This window comes from Trachypithecus francoisi, unplaced genomic scaffold (genome assembly GCF_009764315.1).
Source record: "Trachypithecus francoisi isolate TF-2019V2 unplaced genomic scaffold, Tfra_2.0 Lachesis_group10, whole genome shotgun sequence".
NCBI classification, from domain to species: Eukaryota; Metazoa; Chordata; class Mammalia; order Primates; family Cercopithecidae; genus Trachypithecus; species Trachypithecus francoisi.
The window spans coordinates 33,015,760-33,035,921 of NW_022681455.1; the positions used below are offsets into that span (position 1 = coordinate 33,015,760).

Consider the following 20,162-nt stretch of genomic DNA (forward strand, 5'->3'; position numbering starts at 1 on the left):
TACCAGCCATGAAAAATTACTGATATAGCCACAGAGCAAGGCAGGGAAGTGGGAGGATGGAAGAAAATTTTTTCAGAGTAAGAAAAAGTAGTGAAGGACATGAAAACACCTCCACAGTCTTAGTGCTATTTATCGACTTCTAGTTATCTTCTTACTTTTAGAATAGAAGCAGTGCCTTGTGTAATTTTGTCCACAACACTTTCATTTTAAGCATAATAAATGTAAAAAGTATTATCGTTCACATAACATTCACCAAATTTTCTTGTTTAATATATGTTTTCAAGTGTAGTTTCACCTAAAAATAAAAGTTGTTGTATTTGAAATACCTACGGGATAGTATCTTAGTTTTACCTGATGTATAAGAAGCAGCAAAAGGTTGAAAACAAAGTGTATTCTTTTTTTTTTTTTTTTGAGATGGAATCTTGCCCTGTTGCCCAGGGTTGGGTGCAGTGGTGCCATCTGGGCTCACTGCAAGCTCCACCTCCTGGGTTCACGCCATTCTCCTGCCTCAGCCTCCCGAGTAGCTGGGACTACAGGCGCCCACCACCACATCCGGCTAATTTTTTTTGTATTTTTAGTAGAGGAGGGGTTTCACTGTGTTAGTCAGTATGGTCTCAATCTCCTGACCTCATGATCCACCTGCCTCGGCCTCCCAAAGGGCTGGAATTACAGGCGTGAGCCACCGTGCCAGGCCCAAAGTGTATTCTTATTACAGTAAAAAAAGAAAAAAATGAGAGAATTTGGGCATGAGAATAGAAGAGGAAGTGAAGTGAAATGACACAGAATTGTTGATGGTCCCTAAGCGAGGATTGCCCCTCCCAGCTCAGCATGGGGAGGGCCAGGCCTCTCCTTGGATGCATCCAGTGACAGCAGGTTCAGTGTCACACATGGACGATGAGAGTCTCCCACTGAGTTTAGGGTCTAGAGAATTACTCAGCCACTGAAAAAAAGTCCAAGAAAAAAAGAAAAATAAAAACATGGCTTAAACACTAGACTTAGGTTATTTTATTTTTATTATACTCACAAAATCTGAATACTAAAGGTCTGTGCATTTTGAAGAAAACTATCCTCTTCGAATGTTGATTTTCATTCAGTCAAATAAATGGTATTGTGAACTTTTACTCTCCAGGCCCTAAGGATGTAATTCAGAAGACATGGACCTTGCCCTGAAGCTGTTTGAAATCCCAAACCAAAGAGACAAAGAGAAAAGAATTGCTACTTGTGTGGTTTGATCACCAATGAGTATCACATGTATACACAGGTGCTACTCAGGAGCATGAAGAGGGCATTAAAATCAAAATGAGATTTAGGGAAGGTTCCTAGGGACAGTGTTCACCTGAGGTTAGCAAAGCAGAGAAAGGGGAAATGGCATTTCCAGCAGGAGAAGCAGGTTCAGGAGCAGAGAGACATGAAGTTGCAAGGAGAACTGCACTGTAACCTCTCTTGTGTGCTGACAGCAGGTGTTTGCCTTTTATCCCGCAGGACATGGGAAGTTGTGAAGCATCTCAAGCAGGACAGTAACATGATGAGATTTGTGTTTGGAGAGGGCAGCAAGAAGGATGGGTTGGAGGAGGCTGGTTTGAAAGCAAGACCAATAGGACTCTTCAGCCATCAGGTGGGAAGTCATGAGGTTGTAGCCAGGGGCAGGAACATGGGATAAGGAGTACAGCAGATCAGTTTGAACGGCAGTAATGAAACGAGAAGCCACAGGAATCACTAAATCATGTGCCAGAAGTAGGGATATGACGGAGTCTAGAATAACCAGGCAACATGGAGAACTGTGGCATCAGTGACTGCAAAGGTGATGAAGGATGAAGTGATCAAGAAAAGATAAAATGTTCTGTTTGGGACATGCTGAATTGGAACTTCTGTGTGGCCAAACGGAGTTGATTTGAGGGCAGTGAAATAAGTGGATGGATTCCAGGCTACACTAGGTTAGTGACATAGACTAGAAGGAGGCTTCTGGTAGGTGAAATTCTAAATGTGAATGAGGTCACCCAAGAAAAGTACATAAAGTCAGAATAGCAAGGGTTTGAGTGTGTGGTCCCACATCCTGGCAAAGACAGACATGAGAGGCTGAAAAGGACTAGAAAGGAGGAAAATAAAGAGGAAGTGGGTTCATAAAAGACAATAGACAGGAGAAAAGTTCCAGGAAAGAGGAGAGAACACATCTCAAATATACAAATGACACATGAGATAGAGACAGAGCAGGGACTGCTGCTTTGGGTTGTATAAAGGTCATCAGTTGCCACCCTGAGAGCAGCACCAGAGATGCGGGGAAGGAAAAGGGAGAATGCAGTGGGTTGAGGACTGAATGAAATGGGAGAAAGTTACTAATGGGTTGGGGATGTTAGTCCATCCCTGTAATGTCAATGCTTTGAGAGGCCAAGACAGGAGGATTGCTTGAGGCCAGGAGTTTGAGACTGGCCTAGGAAACATAGGGAGACTCCATCTCTAAGAGAATACTCTTTTGTAATTAGTTAAGTGTGGCAGCAGACACCTGTAGTCCCAGCTATCCAGGAGGATGAGGCAGGAGGATGGATTGAGTCTGGGAGTTCAAGGTTGCAGTGAGCTGTGATCAAGCCATTGCACTCCAGCCTGGGTGACAGAGCAAGACCCTGTTGAAAGAAAGAATGAAAAAAGAAAGAGAGAAAGATAGAGAAAGAAAACAAAAACCCTACATTGCAGACTACTATTTGAAGACATTGACCACTACACTTTAAGAGAGAAAGAGAATCTCAGAGGATGCTGAGTCCTGGCTCTTCATTCTTCCACACTAGGACATGGGGGAAATGACATATTTATGAATGTCTTTGAGCCTCAGTCTTTTCATTTCTAAAATGGACTCAATAAATGCCTTCCTGAAAACTGTTGTGAGGAAGGACACTGTGCTCATGGATTCATTCACATCTTACTCATTTCCTTAGCAGTCCTTCAAGGAAAAACAGTGATTATAATAACTTTCCTTTTCATAGTTGAACAACGAGAGGTTACTAAACAAAGGAGAGGTTGCTAAACTTGTCCAAGGCTACAAAGCTGGTCAGAGGATATCCTTCCTGTGCTGCCCACACAGCCTTCCTTCTATCTTGTAGTACTTACGTATTCATAATACAATCTGTTCTAAAAAGTGGATGATTTATTTCACATCAGAGGCTTTCAAGCTCTATCCTAGGATGTTCAGACATTTGTACAGTGTGTAGTATTTCCACATACTCATAGAAAACCCAGTTTGAGGCATCCCTGTGTAAAATATACTTGCTTTGTCAATGAGCCAACTGGAGGAAAGCCAGTTGTTTTCAAAAGAAAAAATTCAAACCACTCTTCAGGAACAACAGAAATGAGTCTTGGGTGAAAAAGCAGGTTAGGGAAACCCACCAGCCCAACCAGAAGTGGAGTCAGACATGGTTGAGCAGAACAGGGATGGCAAATAAAAATTTGTCATTTTTATGACAAATTTATGTCATTTTTATTAAGTTTTTGGTTATGAGAAAAATAAAATTTATGAGTTAAGGTTTCTACATCCATGTAACCATCTGTATTGCCTTTAAACTCTTTTTCATGATCCCTCTTGGTTAAATGAATAACTATTATTTTACAATGACCTGTGCTTCTGTTTTGATCAAATATTTTGAGTCTTAGGCCAGGCGCTGTGGCTCACACCTGTAATCTCACACTTTGAGAGGACAGACAGGTGGGTCTCCTGAAGTCAGGGGCTGAAGACTAACTGGGCCAACATGGTAAAACCCCAACTGTACTACAAATACAAAAAGTAGCCAGGCATGGTGATGGGCACCTGAAATCCCAGTTACTCAGGAGGTTGAGGCAGGATAATCATTTGAACCTGGGAGACAGAGGCTGCAGTGAGCCAATATCTGTTCACTGCACTTCAGTCTGGGCAACAAGAGTGAAACTCCATCTCAAAAAATGAATAAATGAATATATACATGTATATGTATATAGATAGATAGATTGAGAAAGAGAGAGAGAGAGAGAGAAAGAGAGTCTTTAACATCTTTCACAGTTGACCTCTGAATTACATCCTAAATTAAGTCTCTGGCTTAGTCTTACTGTTGGGCTTATGAAAGTTATAAAAGTAATCACTCTAAGGTTTTAGAATCCTTTTACAGCTTCCAGTCAGACCGTGGACTCCAGTATCACCACCTCCAGCCCCTTGAAATAGGTTCTTATCAAGTGCTATTAACTAACCCTTGTGCTATTAAGGTACAGGGCTTTGACACTTGGGGACACATATCTCATCTCAAGAAGGCACTGAATCCTGCCAGTATCTGATACCAAACCCATTAGCCAAAGCCTCATCTTTAGACCTGGGCAAAGGTGACAATCAAAGTAAACTCCTTTCATGAGACACAAGGACAGGCCTGTATTCGTAAACATTAAGATTAATTTAAATGTTTGGCTACCTATAGGCTTCCTTTTCCCTCATTCTTAGAACTAGGTAAGGCTCATGACCTTTTTGTTTAAGACATTGTTAATTCCTTATGTTCACCTCCAAAATCTGAAATTATTCAATCCCTCCAAACCCACAGGGTATCAAGTTAGATTGTAAAGCTTTGTCTTGAGGGCTAAGATTAATTCCAACCCTCCAAATCAAGGATAGGCACATAGATGCCTCAACAGCTGAACAAAATGCTTGTATTTTATGTAACTAATTGCCACAAGCCAAGATTACAGTAGCTCAATGCATAGAATTTATAAATAAATCAATATTGTAACCTTGCCTTTTAGCTTTGTTTTTTGGCTCTCATGTTTCTTAAAAGGGATTTTAAGATTAATGAGTGCCTACCCACCTCCATTCCCTCTCCAACCCACAATGTTTAATTTCCTATAAGTCTTTTAACTTAAAGTCCCTTGGCCATAGGAGTTTCAACAAGGGACATTACAGACCTGGGACAGGTAACACACCACCCTGGCATCGATATGGGACAAATTAAAAGCTTGACAATCAATACTGCCACTGGCATACCTTGAGAAAAAGGGGGACTCTAAGCTTAAATAAATAAATAAATAAAATTCTAAGCCCCCCACCCCAGCCAAATGGATCCCCATCTTGGCCAAAGGGAATTAAAACAAACAAAAAAACCACCTGAAAAACTAGTTCAGGCAATGATGAGAAGCTGGGGAGCAGACACCCATTTCTATACCTTCTCCCTCTTGAAACCCAGGCACAACTGACAGCATTAACATTAAAATAAATGAAGCATTCTTATCAGTTCTGGGAATGGTGGAAACCCTCCTGAAATCCAAGTTCCCAGATGCCAGCCAGGGAGATTATTGTAAGCAGGTCTTTCAAAGCATAGCAGTCATGTTAGGACAGATATGTTAACTCATTTCTACATGGGGGTTCCTGGGGTTTCATTTTGTTTTCCTTGAGTATTTTTCCCCTACACTCAGATCCCTTGGGGCACTGCACCACATGGCCCTCCCAGGGAATGTGAGGATGAAGGTTGAAGCAGGGCAGGATGGGGCCAGAGAGTGGGAGTTCATGGGGAGGAGAAAGGTGAGGAGAGGGAAGAGAAAGGAGGAAGCCAGCTAGAAAGGGGGAGAGTTGGACAGGTCAAAGGGTCATGTCAGGGTCAAAAGCCAGGGAGTGGCCTCCATGGGTCTAGGAATGCCAGGTGGGCCTTTGGGGCCAACGAGACCTCGAGTTTTCTGCATTCAGCATGAGGAGAGAACACAGAATGAATGGATAAAAATGTGTTCCTTTAGTGTCCATGTCCCTCTCCTGGTTTCCCCAGAGCTCCCTCCCCCAGTATCACCTCCTGGACATTCACCAACTCTCCAGGCAGCCCTCAAGGCCCAATCTCCCATCATCTCCCTGGAGGAAGAGGACATGGTGAAGCTACCGTGCCTTCTAGACCTCTCCTGCACCCAGCCCCTACATTTGCCACTACACTTACCCTCTCTCCATCCTCACCAGGCTGCCCAAGAAGACCCTGGGCACCAGTATCACCCTGCAAAATGATTAAACTGATAAGAGGAGCTTCAGAGCCCCCAACACAGGCAGACACTGACCGTCTGCACTTAGCCGACCCATTACATTCACTGAGCTCCTGCCAAGCCTCCAGCCTCCCTTCCACAACTCCCCTCTCTCCCACAGAAGATCCACCCCAATCACAATACCCATCCCCTACTGTACTCACCATATATCCCTTCTCTCCAGGAAGCCCTGGGCGTCCATCAACACCTCGATCACCCTAGAAGGAGGAGGGGCAGCAAGAGTGAGGACACAGCCCTATCCAAGCCCACCCCCCACTATTGCACCCTGCGTGGGGCGGGGCTGATCCTGAGAGAGCATGGGGAACTAGGTCATCTCCAGGCAACAAATGAGTCCCAGGGTGAGCGGTAGGCTACAGACCTCAGGGAGGGGCCCAAGCCTGTTACCTTCACTCCAGGTTGTCCAGGCATTTCTCAAGCTCCATTAGCGCCTGCCTGGCCCTAGGAGTGCAAGGGAAGTGTCAGAGCAAGCAGGGGCACAGTCCTCCACACTGCAGGTCCCGTCTCCCAACAACACCCATCCACCTCTGGAGTACTTACCCTTCAACCAGCCTTTGCCAGCAGGGCCTATTAGGCCCTGAGGTCCTCTGGGTCCCTGGTGAGAGGAGACATGGGGTGGAGTTAGGAGGCGTAGGTAGGGGAGAGGGGGAGACTGAGCTGGGGAGCAGATATAGGGGCACAGTGGAGGAGGGTGGTCACTTGAGGTCCTAGGTCCCCAGACTCTTTGAGGCCAGGGCTCCAAGGTCTCTCCTTGGGAGACAAAAGAGAAGATAGCCATGATGAAGGACACACCCAACAGTGACCTCAGGGTGTTCCCCAAAAGAAGCCCGTTTCCAGAACTATCCACGCCCCACACACAAATAAAGCATCCTCCACTTGAGCACCCCGTTCACTCCCCAAGGGTCCAAGGCACCCTGTGTATCCCAAGGGGCCAGAGGGTCCACCGAGTGCCAGCCAGGGCAGCAGGGGGAGCTAGGGCAGCAGGGGGACAGCAGAACTGAGGGAGAAGCAGTGGGAACTTTCAGCCACAGCACCCTCCAAATTCACCCTCCCTCTGCTGATACTAGTCCACTGCCCTGGATTCTCCCCAACCTCCCTATAAACTCCAAACCAATCCAGGTTTCCCCTGCCTCACCCTCCAACCAACCCTTGCAGTGCCCCCAGAGCCTTCCCTTTCCCAGCATAGCCCTCCCACACAAAGATTCACAATCCCACTCACCCTCACCTGCTGCAGGATTGCCTGGGCCTGAGCCTCCTGTGCCGCCACCACAGGGCCCTTGTCACCCCCACCACTGCCAAGCCAGAAATGAGGGAAAGGAGAGAAGGTCCAGGTTCTCTTCCAGGAAAGCCATGAGAGCCTCCAAGCCAGAGGCTTCCTCCAGCATTTCTGCTCCTTCCCCCACCTTCTGTCCCATCCAGCATTTCCCATGGCTTCCAGGTAACCACTTAGAGGATTCCAGAAACTCAACTTCTACCTTCCTCCCTGCTTTCTAGCCTCTGCCTCCAAAAAGACTCTCCTTTGGTTCTAAGAATCCCTGAAATATAGGATGTTCTGCCTGGTTCTACATGATCCATTTGGTTCTGAAAGATCCATGTTTGGTTCTAGGTCATCTAAAGAGGCCTCATCTCCCCGACCCCAAAGACTAACTTTTGGTTGATGATCTTTAGAGACTCCTCCATAGCTTTCCTGATCTTCTTCTTCGTGGTGACACAACACAATTCCCTGTCCTCACCATCAGCCCATTCCAAAACCCAGAAGAAAATTCTCTGGGAGCATGGGGAATGTGCCATAAGGGCCAGGAGCCCCAGCGAATTCAGGGAGTCCTGCTCGGCCATGGGGGCGCTGGAGTGGGGAAAGAATGCAAAAGATGTGGTGACAGATAGGGGGATGTCAAGATCGTAGCAAGATTTTTCAATATCCTCTTCAACAGAATAAGTGTAGACTCCTCTAGATCTTTCCTGAGCTTTGCATCCCCATGGGGAAAATTGAGGGAGAGAAACAGATTACTCCCCTCCCAAACCAGAGTCTGCCTTCTTTTCTGGGTGCTGGGAAGCACAACCATCCTCTCTTTTATCAGCCAGTCAGCTAACAAGGAATTACTGGGCATGGCAGCCCAGTTGGGTACCAGTGGCTCCTCTGCATTCCCTCCCCAACTGACACACAGGACACCCTCTTACCCTCTCTCCAGGGTCTCCAATTGGGCATGGGTTACCCTGGATGTCAAGGGAACCAATCAATCCCTGAGAAACAAGGGATTGATGAGTATAAGGTCAGGTGTGGGCGTTCAGACAGAAGAGAGGTCTGTGGGTCTGTGACTGAGGGGTGGTCTGTATGAAAGATGGGAATCTGGGAAGCGTTGATTGGAAGGATGCTCCAGAGTTCTGAGGAGAGGCCTGGGCATATGTGATGAAGGCTCAGATAACATGTAGAAAGGGTCTCTGACAATACAATGGCCACCAGGTCACTGCTAGACTCACCACAGGGCCTTCTGGCCAGGATGCACCTCCATGAGCCTATCTTGTGGAGTCAAAGGTCAGAGGTGACAGGGCCAGCACACTCAACCCCACTTGCTTCTCTTTCTTCCACCACCTCATCTCTGTGACCAGCATGACTTACAGCTTCCAGCACCACAGGCTCTCCATTCTCTCCCTTCAGTTCCCAGGGTTCATAGGCAGCCTGAGGGAGACACATGTAACACCCTGTGGGATCTGTAAGGAGCGAGGACACCAGTCCTGCCCTCAGCCTTACTCCAACCTTTATTCTTAGGGACTCTCGAGACCACTTCAGCCCTACCCGCAAGCCCTACTGCCCTCCCCTAAAACCCTCTGTTCACACAGCTCCCAGGCCTGCCAAGAAGACCTCTGGGTTCCCTGACCCCACTCCCTAGCACCTTAAGCCAACACATCCTCTCCATCTCCCTGAGAGCCTCTTTCAGGAAGGTCTCCAGACGCTTTCAGGGATTTCAAACCCCTACCCTTCCCAAACCCGCTTCTAGAGGACTCCATCCCGTTCTGACTCCAGGAATCCCTAGAACCTTAAGAAACTATGTACCCTTAACCCAACCCATCAAATAAGAATTTCTCTAAGATTGTGGCTACATTTTTATTTGGGGGAGAATAAGGACATGAACCCATAGGAGGATCTGATCAAAGCTGTGAGTCTTTCTCCAGGAAAGAAAAAGTATATGCCATTATGCACAGAATTTTATTTGGAATTTCAAAGGGATCACAAGTTTAAAAACTGCCCAGAGGTTAAGCATCCACACTCTGACTAAATTTGGAGGGCAGTCCCCACTGAAATCCCAAACTCAGGCCTCAGCACTGGACTTTGGAAAAACATGGCTCTTGGGCTTATTTTTATAAACTTCGAAGCAGCCCCCTGTAGTATCTCCCACAGTTCGTCTCCCAGCAAGGATGTTTTGCCTTCCTCTGGCCCTCATGTACACTCCAAGCCCACCAGTTCCTTCCTTTGCACACCTACACTCAGATACCTCTTCCAAAATCTAAGGCCAGAGCCAAGATTAGCCCAGGCAGAATGGGAGATATTCACCACCACCCCAACTCCCTCAAACAAAGATCTTCAGAATGCCCCTCTCCACCTTCATCCTGACAAAACAGCAATGATCCATTTCAAAACTCTCCCAAATTCCTTATCAACCACAAATACCCAGACCGTAACATAAGGGAAAGGCAGCAAAGGATCAGGGGAGACAAGAGAGGGGAGGTGTGGGATGAGGCAGCAGGGTAGAGGAGGCAGCCATAACTGCAAGGCAGGCAGAAGATGGATTGGAGTGGACAGGAAGCAGTCTCACTGACAGGGAACACTGGAAGATATAAGAACAACTAAAAGACACAGAACAAAATGACAAACACTTAGAAGCAAAAATGATGACAGAGCCAAGGAAAATTAAACATGGCCAAGATGGTAACAAAACAAACTGGACAAACAAGAAGTGGCTGTACAGACAGGAAGCAGCCAAGTAAAGAGGATCCAGACCATGAACCTTCAACAACAACATGGTTACCGTGACCCAGAGTGAAAAGAAAGGCACAAAACAAGTAAAACAGGAATTCTGCAAAGGGAATTATGCATGCAAGGATTGGCAGGTAGATAAATGGGAGGTACAGAGTATATGGAAGCGGATGAATGAATAATTAGATAGGTGGAATTGAATATCTGGGTGAATGAATGGTGGGATGGGAAGTGAGTGGGTGAGTAGATGGGTGGGTGAGTGCACTGAAGGAGAGAGTGGTTTAGTTATTGGAAGGATAATGGATACATGGGTGGCTGATGGATACATGCATTCTCACATGCGTGGGTAGATGGGGTGGGTGAATGCACAGATGAGTGAACAGATGGAAGACAAGATGAAGAGGATAGGTGGATGAAAGCATAAATAGATAGATGGGTTTAATGAAGGAGAGAGTGGTTAAGCAGGGGAAGGATGGGCAGGTGGATATAAGCCTTCATGCACGAGTATGTGGGTGTGTGATGTATAGATGAGTGAATGGATGGGGGAGTGGGTGGTGGATGTGTGCATAGTTGGGCTGGTGAGAGAGTGAATGAATGGTTGGGTGAGGAGAGAGATGGATTGAAAGGATGGATGGATGAGGGAACTAAGGAAGACAGGAGGACCGAATACGTGGCAGTGGACTGTCCGGCCACATAAGTGGGCATCTAGTTCTCCTGCAGAGGACATTAGCCCTAAAGAGAGGAAATGGAAATAAAAATTCACCAGAAAAAAACTAAAAGCTTAGGGAATAGGAAAATGGAGTGCTGGTGCAAGAAGGCAAGTGGGCACAAGATAGGGGACCAGAAATCACTCCTGTCTATGATTGCTGTGGTTACCTCAAAGACTTCTTCTTCCAGGATATAGGCACCAAAGTTTATCTTTTCACGGGTGTCCAACACTCCTTGAGCACTTTGCGGGAGAGGCCAGGTGACTCACTTCTTGGAGTTAACAATGAGAATGACAGACTCGCACTTCGCAGCCATAGCCACATGGTGCCACCTGCTCATGGGGTGAGAGGTTCAAGTGACTGACTAAAGCAGGGGAGTCAACAGGATTGGAGAGCAGTTGATGAGAGTGGAAGACAATGATGATGAAGGCAGTAATCACAATGGCTGCCATTTATTGAGTGCTTACAGTGCACCAGGCACCATGCCATCACTTTCTCACTTGATTGTGCTGATTCTATTTCCTGTCCCTTTTGCTGAGAGATGCAGAAACTGAGAGTCAAAAATGTTAAGCAGCTTGCTCAAAGTACAGGCTAGCACCACATGCAGAGAGGTATGGACACTAAAGCCCATACAATGGAGTAGAAGTGACAGGTTTGGGCAGTGGGTAGGTGCAGCGTGGCAAAAAAAAAAAAGAGACAGGGTTTTGCAGTTTAGGGAGTAGAGGTTGTGGGGTACTTTCTCCCAAAAGTGTGGACCAGGCGGAGCAGAGGAGCAAATAGATGTACTTGCCAACTGCTAAGCTGAGGCTTCGGAGGACTGGCTGAGCAGGAGGTTGAGATCATCCAGTCTGGTCCTCAGACAAGAAGCAGATTGGTCAGTCCAGCTCCAGCATGGCTGTCAGATGCCCCGGGCACTGTTGAGAGTCAGGAGGGGAGCTTAGAGACCAGGGGAGGTCTGGACAACAGTAAGCAGAGAGAAATCTTTGGGAAAGCCTCCTGATACCCAAGGGAGATACATACAGAGTGAGAGACAAATGGAGTCACAAATCCTTCCTTCCTAGTGTCTGATCCCAGATCCCACCCTTTGACCTCCCCAACAACGTCACCATGCCTGGGAAAAGCTAGAGGTTGGGCGTGCTGAGCTGGGCAGGTTGAGATGCTCGGTACATGGACAGATACCTCCTGCCCTCCAGACACAATCAGGAAGAAGGGGGTACCTCAGGCCCAGGAGCACATCCACCAGGGGTGCACCTGGGAGAGCCCATTAGGGTCAGGGGAAAGGACATGCCTTCAGGAGAGAATAAGTAGGGGGTATTTTATCACTAGGGAGCATAACTTGTACTTGTCATACAGGGCTGCTAAGAACTCCACAGCAGGACAGCTCAGCTCTGGGAACTGGGAAGGAGTGAGACTGGGAAGAGAGGAGACTGGAGAAGTGTGTGACGATGCTAAACAGTGTGCAGGAGGAGAGAAGTGTGTAGATAAGAAGAGAACTTGAAGGGTCAGCAATTCCATCAGCCATGGCAGTAGAGAGCCCATGAATTGAGACGGGAAGCTGATATGGAGCCTGCAGGACAGCTGGAATTCAGATCTCTCCTAAGTCTTCTTCCTTTCACATATTTTGACGCCTACAGCGAGACATACACAGTTACTCTCATCCCTGGGGTCAGTACTGTAAGCCCAGATCCCTCTTCCCTACCCTCTTTATGCCTAATCCTCCCATTTCTCTGTCCTGTTCAGGTCACAGGCAGAGGGTAGGCGGTCATCTCTGTGCCTGCCCTGGTCCTCCACATGAACAGTAGTTAGGAGTCAGGGAGTTCCCTGAAGTCACTAAATCTCACTCCCAAACCTCAGCTGACTTTGGGGGCATCCCACATGCATCATATCTCCAACATATCTCGATAAGGGGAAGGATACAAATCCTGAGGCCAGAGAAGAAGCTCAACTGTGGAATGATGGCAACGATGGCAAGATAATTGAACACATTGTATAAAACTGTTCTCTTAAAGGATTTTAAAACCAAGGTAGGCTGGATGCAATGGCTGACACCTATAATCTCAGTCCTTTGGGAGACTGAGGTGGGCGGGTCACTGAAGGTCAGGAGTTCAAGACCAGCCTGGCCAACATGATGAAACCCCATCTCTACTAAAAATACAAAAATTAGCCGGGCAGGGTGGCATATGCCTGTAATCCCAGCTACTCAGGAGGCTGAGGCAGGAGAATCATCTGAACCCGGGAGGCAGGGGTTGCAGTGAGCTGAGATCGAGCCACTGCCCTCCAGTCTGGGCAACAGAGCGAGACTCCATCTCAAAACAAACTAAAGTAAAATAAAACCAAGGTAAATTTTCTAAAATGACTTCTGTTGAACATCTGACACTACTCAGTACTTCCTCCTTCCTGGAAAGATTCCTTTCCTTGGCTTATGTACAACATATTCACCTAATTCTCCTGCATCTTTGCTTCTTCTTCATTTTTGTCAAATACTCCTCTTTTGATGTTTTACTAATCATATATTTTTGCATTAATTTTGATTTTTCAATGTATTTCATTAAAATATAATTTACTTTTATTACTGAGTTCTTTTGGTATCCCCCTCAATTTTGCACCTAAGATAACTGTGTCCCTCACATCACCCTAGTCCCAGCCATGCTTTCAGTACTTCCTCTTAATATCTTTTAAAATTCATTATTAATTCTTATAGATATAATGATAAAAGTATACCAACAAAGAAAAATTAAAAGGGAGAGAGAATATGTCCTATGTCTTCTTGGATATTAACACACACTACGGTGTCACAGTAATCAAAATGCTAGGACACTGGCACAAAAAGAGACAAACAGAAATGGAACAAGACAGAGCTCAGACACAGACCCATCTTTAACCGGAGCTTTCAGTATAGCAAAGGGGACACCACCAACTCATGGTGAAAGGGAGGTTGTGGGAACCACCACGTTAGTTGTGGGAACACAGGCCCTCTAAATGGGGAAAAATAAAACATGACCCCCATCAAACACAAAGGTGAATCCCAGATGAACTAAAGAGGGAAATGTGAAATTTAAAACTATAGGAGATATTTTACAAGTATTTTTGATACCACAGAATGGGGAAGATATCTTTTTTTAAAAAATCACACACAAAAATATTCATAGAACTTGATTACAAAATATTAAGGATTTCTCTTCAATAAAGGCAACCAAGGAGAAAGTTGCCAGAAGTGAGATTAGGAGAAATCATTTCCAGTACCTAAAACTGTCAAGAGACTGCTAGCCAGATTATACAAGGATCTCCCACAAATCAATAAGAAAAAACTAGAAGCCCACAGTGCAAAAATGGGTAAAATACATAACCAGCAATTAACTGAAAAGGAACTCCAAAGTGGCAAACCAGCATACAAGATAGTCCTAAATTTAAGCAATTTAAAAATGCAAAATAAAGCAACATATTCCTTAATGTACATGACATTGGCAAAATAGAAACATGGAGAATGTCCAGTGTTGATGTGCATTCAGGAGTTCCAGAACATTTCAGGCACTGCCAAAGAAAATAGAGACGAACACAACCATTCTGGATAGCAGATAGGCAGCACTTAGTCAAACTAAGGAGCTGCATCCCCAGTGACCCTGAGTTTGAAATACCTGTGGGATTTAACTTATTTGGTTTCTTAGGCTTTATTAGTTGGCAATAAGTAGCAAAGATCAGAGGATACCAGCAACTCTCATCATTAAAGGAAGCAGTGAATGTGTACACGAGAGTTTCTGGGTTTAGAAGGATAAATGCATGAGAGTGAGAAGGCACCACGTGGCTCATCTGCTCTCACCTCCCAACTCACGGATTTCCCTGTGAGTTTGCAGCCCTGACATGTGAGGACCCAGTCTGTGCTTGATCACACTGACAGGGAGAATGATTTTTCATGAGGATACTCAGCTTCCTCCTCAGTTTAAAGGAATCATCATCAGAAAAGAGGGTAAAATAAGAAGAGATGGCCGGGCACGGTGGCTCATGCCTGTAATCCCAGCACTTTTGGGAGGCCGAGGTGGGCAGATCACGAGGTCAGGAGATCGAGACCATTCTGACTAACACGGTGAAACCCCATCTCTACTAAAAATACAAAAAATTAGCCAGGCATGGTGGCGGGCGCCTGTAGTCCCAGCTACTCGGGAGGCTGAGGCAGGAGAATAGCGTGAACCCAGGAGGCGGAGCTTGCAGTGAACCGAGATCGCGCCACTGCCCTCTAGCCTGGGTGACAGAGTGAGACTCCGTCTCAAAAAAAAAAAAAAAAAAAGAGAGTGGATCCTCTAACAGTTATTGAGTTATTGAGAACCTATGTTTTTAGTACATGAATGTTTGTACATTTTTATCCTTTTTTAAAAATGCTTTTGCAAAATCTAGGGTCTAAAAATCAACTAAATATGTGACTGATGATTTACCTTCAATAATATTTTCACTCAGACAAGTGTCTTATACGATCATGCTCCACATTCACCAGATTTCTACACACAATGACGTTACAGAGCCTTGCAGAGACCCCACACCCCTTATATCACTCCAGCTTCTAAAAAAAAAGTATTAAATGCCTACTATATATCATACACTTAGATACTAAATACTCAACTAAAAATAAGATCTAGCTCCTATCCTCCAGACACTTACAATGCACAGGAGTGATGAGACAACAACAGGCAAATTATTGGTACGCACAAGATGCTAACAAGTAAAGCCTCAAAGAAGGCTCCTAAGAACAGAAGGCTTGAATTTTGGCAGTCAGGAAATGGGGGGAAGCTAGAGATGATTTGAAAGGACAATAAGGAGGATCCAGAGAAAAAGGAGCAACTAAGGACAGGATAGCTCATTAGAAACAAGTGGATGACAATGCAAATGTTGTCAGTAACTCAAGTCAAAGGCACTGAGAAGAACCCATTGGATTTGACCATCTACAGAGGTTCCTGATGTCCAGGATGAGAGGATCCCCAGGGACGTACTGGACACAAGTCATAAGCTTAGCTCCAAGTGTGAGGACACAGAGAGAGTGTCTCCAGGGTAGGATGCAGACTGAAGACAAGGGTTTTTTTTAAAATTATTTTCTTTATTATATTATATTTTATTTTATTTTATTTTTTGAGATGGAGTCTCGCTCTGTAGCCAGGCTGGAGTGCAGTGGCGTGATCTCGGCTCACTGCAATCTCAGCCTCCCAGGTTCAAGCGATATTCCTGCCTCAGCCTCCCGAGTAGCTGGGACTACAGGCGCCCGCCATCTCGCCCGGCTAATTTTTTGTATTTTTTTTAGTAGAGACGGGGTTTCACCGTGTTAGCCAGGATGGTCTCGATCTCCTGACCTCGTGATCCGCCCGTCTCGGCCTCCCAAAGTGCTGGGATTACAGGCTTGAGCCACCGCGCCCGGCCCAGACAAGTGTCTTATATGATCATGCTCCACATTCACCAGATTTCTACACACAATGACGTTACAGAGCCTTGCAGAGACCCCACACCCCTTATATCGCTCCAGCTTCTTAAAAAAAAAAAGTATTAAAAGCCTACTATATATCATACACTTAGACACTAAATACTCAACTAAAAATAAGATCTAGCTCCTATCCTCCAGACACTTACAATGCACAGGAGTGATGAGACAACAGTAGGCAAATTATTGGTACGCACAAGATGCTAACAAGTAAAGCCTCAAAGAAGGCTCCTAAGAACAGAAGGCTTGAATTTTGGCAGTCAGGAAATGGGGGGAAGCTAGAGGTGATTTGAAAGGACAATAAGGAGGATCCAGAGAAAAAGGAGCAACTAAGGACAGGATAGCTCATTAGAAACAAGTGGATGACAATGCAAATGTTGTCAGTAACTCAAGTCAAGGGCACTGAGAAGAACCCATTGGATTTGACCATCTACAGAGGTTCCTGATGTCCAGGATGAGAGGATCCTCAGGGACGTACTGGGCACAAGTCATAAGCTTAGCTCCAAGTGTGAGGACACAGAGAGAGTGTCTCCAAGGTAGGATGCAGACTGAAGACAAGGGTTTTTTAAAATTATTTTCTTTATTTTATTTTATTTTATTTTATTTTTTGAGATGGAGTCTCACTCCGTAGCCAGGCTGGAGTGCAGTGGCGTGATCTCGGCTCACTGCAACCTCCGCCTCCCAGGTTCAAGCGATTCCCCTGCCTCAGCCTCCCCAGTAGCTGGGACTACAGGCGCGTGCTACCACAATCAGCTAATTTTTGTATATTTAGTAGAGACAGGATTTCACCATGTTGGCCAGGATGGTCTCAATCTCTTGACCTCGTGATCTGCCCGCCTCGTCCTCCCAAAGTGCTGGGATTACAGGCATGCGCCATGGCGCGCGACTGACAAAATTATTTTTTATCAGTTGGTTCGTGTTTTTGTGTTTAAGGTAAAGAACATGTTTAAATGCTGACAGACAAGGAACCAGTGGGGGAAAGAAGCACTGCAGAGACAGTTGAGTTACTTAGGAATATCTGTTAAGAATCCTAAAAACTATTCATGTCTATAGGAAGATTTGTCCATTGTGGTGTTTATTATAACATAACACTAGAAATAACACTGGGGACCATCAACAGGGCAATAGGTACCTCTCGTTCTCCCTGGCCTCACCTCCTCTTTTTTCTACACACCCCTGGACCCAGTTTTATTTAAACTGCCTGGGTCCAGGGTGCATGTTGTATGTTACGGAGTCTAACCCTTCACAGCATCAGATTTTGAGATGACAAAATCATGCACAAGATTGATGCTCCCTGATGTCAGCAGCAGAAAGAAAGTGCATTCACCACGATCCATCTCCAGCTGAGTCCTTGGAGTTATCCAAATTCTAGGCCTCCCCTGCAGCCCTGGATCTCTCAGGACCCAAATGACAAGGCTAACAAGACCAGGCAATACTGCTGTCTTGAGAGAAGATAGCCTGTGACCACCCACAAAGACCCAGGAAGGGCTCTAGGGTCTTGAAAGAGAGGGAGGATACAGAAACACTCTTAGCACTTCCTCTCCTAACACAGAGCCCATAGCTCGGAGTCCCTCAGAAGCAGCCACACAGAGCAAAGGCTGGGGATCCTGGAGAGATAGGAGGAGTGTGGAGGCCCTGCAGGGCCCTGGTAGAAAGTGACCGTGTGCAGGAATCTGGGGAAGGTGGAGTATGACCCTCAGATTTGGGTCTGGACTTCACCTTGGCTCTTTGACCTGGCGTGTAACCTTGGAAAATGTATTCATCTTTTTGAACTTCAGTTCTTCATCTCTAAAATGAAGGGAATAATATCTTCACAGAAGGTTCCTGTGAGATGTAAACGGGGAAACAAACTATGCAGCTGTGTAGTAAGTTCTGGCTACTATTGTCATTATTATCATTAGAGTGAGAGGCAATATGGGTAAACCTCACACAAGGGAAAGAAGAGAGAACAAGGACATACAGGAAGATTGATCAGAGCCCCTAACATCTCTGATTCCTGAAGCAACAATTCATGTGAACCTGCCCACCTCTAACCACGATGCTCTCCTGTCCTCCTGAGCACTCCCCCTCGGTGGCCCCAGTTCCTGGGAGACTCAGCAGGAAAGGAGAAGGTTCTCAGGATCACAGCTCTGGTCTGGAACACTCTCTCTTCAGGGAACATGTTTTGAGGTCTACAGTTGATGACTGTGAGCCCAGGAACAGTGATGAGGAATTGAGGCTGGGTGGAGGCAGACAAAACTCTGAAACTGTGGGCTTCAAGCACCTTGAAATGGGTGGAGAGGAGTCCACCAACATGGGTGGAGAGGAGTCCACATGGCTGGGCTTCACTGATCAGAGAAATAATAGAGCTGACATTCTCTGTTGCTGGGTAAAGGGGACACTGGAAGGGGCTGGGGACTTGATGGAAGAATTTTCAGCGACCAGCATGGCCAGGGGAACTCCAATTCACAGTTCATTTTCAGAGTTAGAGAAAGAGATTTGAAAACATAAGTCATACTTTCCTCTGATGGCAAATGTTTTCCGTTATGTTCCCTCACCCCACAAGCACCCCCATCCCAGTTAGTCAGATAATCTTCGAAGTTTTTGGTCACTATAGTTTAAATAATTTTTTATGTTAGGTCATACAGATTACAAAACTATTCTGCTGACATTTAAGAATAAATGCACTATCTAATTGATATATATTTCATCTTTATTTCAGGTCCACCTGCCTGTGATATCCACTTTTTATTTAATCTTTTATGTAGAAGTCTTATCATTTCTATTTAGAGGTTTTAACTAATTTGAATGAAGTTGATCTTTAAGTATTTATCTACTCCTGGTTAACTTTGTTAGTGAAATTTCTAGAAAATTCTTATTATTCAGATTTCTTAATATTTGAGTTTTCCCGGTACACAAGCTGCCTATAATGAGGTTTTACTCTTTAAATTACTACTCATTTTATTTCACTTTCATATAAGAATACCCAGGACAGCATTACCTATGGGATTAATGGGCACCCTTATTTTGATCTTGCTTTTAAGAAGGGTTTCTCTAATGCTTTTCTGTTACAAGTAGTGTTCGTTTTCTATTTTATATTCTCTTTAGAATATAAGCCATAGTTAAGGGATTATGTTTCTAGTCTTATTTTAAAGATTTCGATTTTGAAGTATTTCCTTGATACTCATGGATAAGATCACAAAGTATTTAATGTAATGATGAAGGACATATGTTAATATTTTCTCTTGTTTTGTGGTAGCCTTACTTGCATAAATAATAATTAAGTATTAAGAGATTAGTAAGCCAGCCTCCATGGCTCACATCTGTAATCCAAGCACTTAGGGAAGCCTAGGCAGCCAGATTACTTGAGTCCAGGAGTTCAAGACCAGTCTGGCCTACATGGCGAAAACCCATCTACAAAAAAATACAAAAACTAGCTGGACATGGTAGTATGCACCTGTGGTCCCAGCTACTCAGGAAGCTGAGATGGGAATATCACTTGAGCCTCAGAGACAGAGGTTGCAGTGAGCTGAGATCGAACCTTTGCATTCCAGCCTGGGTGACAGAGCCAGAATCTGTCTCAAAAAAAAAAAAAAAAAAAAAAATTCCTACATGAGAGATGCTGCTTTTAATGCTTCATGAACATGACCTCATTTAATTCTCACAACAAACCTGAGGAAGTTATTATTATGTCCACTCTAAAAATAAATTACCTAAGACATTGAAGAGTTAAGTGTGTGTCTCATTGTCTATGGCAGGTAAGTGACAAAGAGAAGAGTCCAACCCAGGCGGTTACTGAGGAACCTGACTTTTCCCCACAATCCTCTGCCTTAATGCTTTTGGACACCTTCTACTACACAATTATTTCCTTCTCTTGCATTTTACATGCTAGCCTTCTATTTTTATTTTAATAACTGCTTAAAGAAATGATGCCAAGTTGACATTTTTTATTAGATTCAGGGGTCCCTCCGGTCACATTTTTAAGTCTGTAAAGTAAGGATCCCTGTTCTTTGAAATTTTTAAAAAATAT

The 20,162-nt window shown here is 45.0% G+C and overlaps 1 long non-coding RNA gene across 1 annotated transcript; it reads right to left on the reverse strand.

Annotated features, from left to right (window-relative positions):
* Positions 1–6,160: 6,160 nt before the first annotated feature.
* LOC117087029 lies at positions 6,161–6,750 on the reverse strand. The gene is made up of 3 exons (XR_004438649.1): positions 6,556–6,750; positions 6,403–6,456; positions 6,161–6,215 (listed from the first exon to the last, which is right to left on the reverse strand). It is a non-coding gene; the product is annotated as an uncharacterized LOC117087029 (long non-coding RNA).
* Between the last annotated feature and the right edge of the window lie 13,412 nt (positions 6,751–20,162).